The sequence below is a fragment of the Armigeres subalbatus genome, chromosome 3 (genome assembly GCF_024139115.2).
Source record: "Armigeres subalbatus isolate Guangzhou_Male chromosome 3, GZ_Asu_2, whole genome shotgun sequence".
Classification (NCBI taxonomy): domain Eukaryota; kingdom Metazoa; phylum Arthropoda; class Insecta; order Diptera; family Culicidae; genus Armigeres; species Armigeres subalbatus.
This window is the reverse complement of record NC_085141.1, coordinates 273,271,766-273,276,096: the sequence shown is the minus strand read 5'-3', so window position 1 is coordinate 273,276,096 and position 4,331 is coordinate 273,271,766. Positions and strand designations below refer to the sequence as shown.

Genomic DNA, 4,331 nt, shown 5'->3' with positions numbered 1-4,331 from the left:
AACATCACTACAATTGGGGAAGGGGGCTGTCCATAAACCACGTAGACTCTTGAGGGGGAGGGAGGAGTTTCGAAAAAGTCTACGTTAGTCTACGAAGGGGGGCGGGGGGGTATACCAAAAGTCTACATAGACTTTTTAATTTTTAATATTTTTTTTTTGGAAAACAATTTATACAGACCCGCATAATTAAAAACAATATGTAGTTTCGTTGTTACTATTCACATGACATAAACAATATTGTTACTATTGATACCAATGTCGATTTAAAATGTAACTATACGTTCATCTAGAACCATTAATATAGCTCATAGTTAAACAACGGTACCACGTACAACAATTTCAGTGTTTATTGTTTCTTTACAATTTCTTATTCTTTATTATGATTGAAAAAACGATAATTTACGGTAAACTACTAATAGCTGTAGGGGGCATAGGGGCAGCAGGGACTATGTCCAAGGGCTTGACGATCCCTCCCCAGGCCATCTGCGAGTTGTGGGGCTTGCCTAGGATGTGGTGGGGTTTGACAGTGGGCCCTGTTAAACCTCTATAAAAAGCTGCATGTATCCGCAAGTAGGCTCCACCAAAGCGACCGTGTGCCGCTCAAAGCGCACAAGCCCAAGTCCTGGTGTTAGGTGGGACGCTAAACAGCCCTGACACGACGGCCCTCCGACGAGACAGGAGGTTTGCGCAGGCCCAATAAGCCGCCTAGAAAACCAATCATTACGAACAATATAAGAGATAATGCGACTCGATATCGACTCTTATATACCGCACAGGCCACTTCGGCCTTAGTCTGAATAAATAAATAATATACTAATAGCTGTGACAGTAACAATATGGAATATTGTTTCGAAATAATTAAGTATCTTCTGAAACTTTTATATTTCAGTGTGGTTTCACGCAAACTGAAGGAATTATATCATGCAATGACAAAAATACAATATACGATACAGTTCTACAAAATGTGTGTGTGTGTTTTTAAATAGAATGTGTAGGACTCATTTACCGTGCGGCTGCCATGTTAAATTTTGGTGGTTCGCTCGAGAAAGCCAGTTTTGTTGCTGTTAGTTTTTAATTTATTTCTTCGGATCGTAAATTGCACTAAACAAATAAAGGTGAGTAATAGAATTCACGTAATTTAAAGAGTAGTCGACATTTATAATCCGATGTTGTTATTTCCTTCCATAGTTTATTGCTGGTTTGATTTGTGACAGTCAGATGAGACCTTTGGAAGTTGGGGGTTGTCGACTTTCTTCGGTGAGTTTTTACGTACTTACATGCATATTGAACTTAGTGTTTATTTCATGAATTTTTCGTAGCTAACATGGTTCTGCACGGATGCGGCTTTTTTCCGGGTTCCCCCGACCAGCATGTATGTACTATCATGTGTACTATGCATGCACAAAGTGAATTATAGTTTCATCCGAGATTTCATCTGTCGATAATATTGTTCGTGGATCAGTGTTTATTTCATCGTATATTTCGAAAAACTAAATAGATGTATTGATAATGAAATATAAGTATATTTAATAACAATGTAAATATCGTGTTTTAATTTTTAGCGCGGAAAATAATCAAATGCTCTACCTATTTGCGAATGATAAGACATACGGTATGTCATTTTATTTTATCATATCATACTATCGTATACATACCATACCCAATATTGTTTCTAATGAAAAACATTGATTATAACTGGACCATACCATGTCTTGTACACCGAAAAAAATGTATTGGAAAATTAACGTTTTGCCTTTCTCGTATACTAAGTATACGGTAAAGGCTATATGATCGCTCCAAAAACAAACTTTTTATAGAAGGCCCGGAGACCCATAGTGTTATATACCAATCGACTCAGTTCGACGAATCGAGGTGATGTCTGTGTGTGTGTGTGTGTGTGTATGTGTGTGTGTATGTGTGCGTGTGTGTGCGCAAAACTACTCAACAAAATGTCACTCATTTTTCGGGCACTTATCCTCAACCGATTTGCTCGCAACAAGTTGCATTCGACGCAGAATCCTGTCCCATTGTTTCCTATTTGAAATTGGCGAGATCGGACTATGGGATCGAAAGTTATGGCCAAAATACAAAATCATACGAAAAAATCGCGTAAAAAATGTCACTCATTTTTCGGGCACTTATCCTCAACCGATTTGCTCGCAACAAGTTGCATTCGACGCAGAATCCTGTCCCATTGTTTCCTATTTGAAATTGGCCAGATCGGACTATGGGATCAAAAGTTATGGCCAAAACACAAAATCATACGAAAAAATCGTGTAAAAAATGTCACTCATTTTTCGGGCACTTATCCTCAACCGATTTGCTCGCAACAAGTTGCATTCGACGCAGAATCCTGTCCCATTATTTCCTATTTGAAATTGGCCCGATCGGACTATGGGATCAAAAGTTATGGCCAAAACACAAAATCATACGAAAAAATCGTGTAAAAAATGTCACTCATTTTTCGGGCACTTATCCTCAACCGATTTGCTCGCAACAAGTTGCATTCGACGCAGAATCCTGTCCCATTGTTTCCTATTTGAAATTGGCCAGATCGGACTATGGGATCGAGAGTTAAGGCCAAAATACAAATTCATACGAAACTATTGCGTAAGAAATGTCACTCATTTTTCAGGCACTTATTCTCAACCTATTTGCTCGCAACAAATTACATTCGACGCAAAATCCTTTCCCATTGTTTCCTATTAAAAATTGGACAGGTCGGACTATGGGATTGGAAGTTATGACCAAAATACCTTTTTTCATAAAAATCACAAAAAATGTCACCTATTTTTCGGACACCTAACCTTAATCGATTCACACGAAACAAGTTGCATTCGACGCAGAATCCTGTCCCATTGTTTCCTATTGAAAATTGGCTAGATCGGACTATGGGATCGGAAGATATGGCCGAAACACCATTTTAGCCTTTTTATACGAAAAGGCTGTATGTTCGCTCCAAAAACCAAACTTTTACAGAAGGCCTGGAGACCCATAGTGTTATATACCAATCGATTCAGCTCGACGAACTGAGATGATGTCTCTGTCTCCCACTTCATACGGGAGTTTGGCAGAAAGACGGTCATGAGATTTATATCATAACAAATATTGCCCTCCGCTCGCGTGATGGGAATGACATTTTCGTTTTCTTTTTGTGTAGTCGGAGCTTCAGTTCAACTAACATCCAAAAGTGATATCCTTAAAATATATGACTGGGTGAAATAAAACAGGGTTATGTACGTCAAAAAGATTGGAAAAGGAAACAAAAATGACGAAATTCTTATTAGCATATTGTAGATCAAGTTGAAAACCGAACCGAGGTCCCGCGAAATCGCATTTTCTCGCATTTCCGGATGTTGCAACTGCATCGCGAGTAGTGCGCAACTGTGCCATAGTCGGGCACCACTCGCGATGCAGTTGCGACATCCGGAAATGGGACAAAATATGATTTTCGGTTTTCAACTGGATCTACAATATCTTTGCCATAAATAATCTGATTTTCATAGAACGGACAAAGAAATTTGTCTTTTTTACTCCTAGCCACTAGCTCATCTTTTTTCAAGCACACACATTTTACGAAGGTCGAGAAAGGCACCATCACCGCTAGGTGGATTAATCTGGGTTTTTATATTGTAATTATACTTAACCGCCCTTTACCCACACGGAAACAAATCGCTTACCGATTTCATGATTTGAAAATCATGAATTCATGATCCTTCTTTTTTCATGAAACCATGATTATGACTCATGATTTCATGATCAAATTGACTAAAATCATGAGCCATAATAACCGCAACCATGACCGTGAATCATGATTACGACAAGCGTTACGTGCATCTGTCAGATCATAATTATAATGTCCCAGATTATAATGTTCCATCGTCCATTACGTACGCAAAAGGATTCCTTCAAAAGTTGATCTGTAAGTATCAAAATAATTGTATGGAATTGTATAGAAATTGTATTGTAATTGTATAGAAATGATAATGTTTTAGTTGACAACATTAAGCTTGCCATTATAGAGGAAAATGGACTACCGAGAAAAGCGTTTGCGTCGAGCTCACGAATCCGCAATTTATGCTTCTAGATGTCGATGGATGACAAAAAAAGATTGGAAACTGCAAACTGGATTCCATATATCCTGGAGTATCTTGTTTTCATCTACAATAAACGACGCTGAGTGATATGTGCTACTAAAGTTGTCAGGATCGGAGCCCAAGAAAACGCATATTTTCCATGTTAGTGCCTGCATAATGGAATTTGGTGGGTATCATTATTCATCAAGTTAAAATCATTTAGAGCAAAAAGGTTTGGATAACAACAACAAAAAA

The 4,331-nt window shown here is 38.3% G+C and overlaps 1 long non-coding RNA gene across 1 annotated transcript; it reads left to right on the top strand.

Annotated features, from left to right (window-relative positions):
• The first annotated feature begins 265 nt into the window (after positions 1 to 265).
• LOC134219818 (uncharacterized) lies at positions 266 to 1,542 on the top strand. Its single transcript, XR_009981674.1, has 4 exons — positions 266 to 404; positions 890 to 1,115; positions 1,189 to 1,257; positions 1,320 to 1,542. It is a non-coding gene; the product is annotated as an uncharacterized LOC134219818 (long non-coding RNA).
• The last annotated feature ends 2,789 nt before the right edge of the window (positions 1,543 to 4,331 follow it).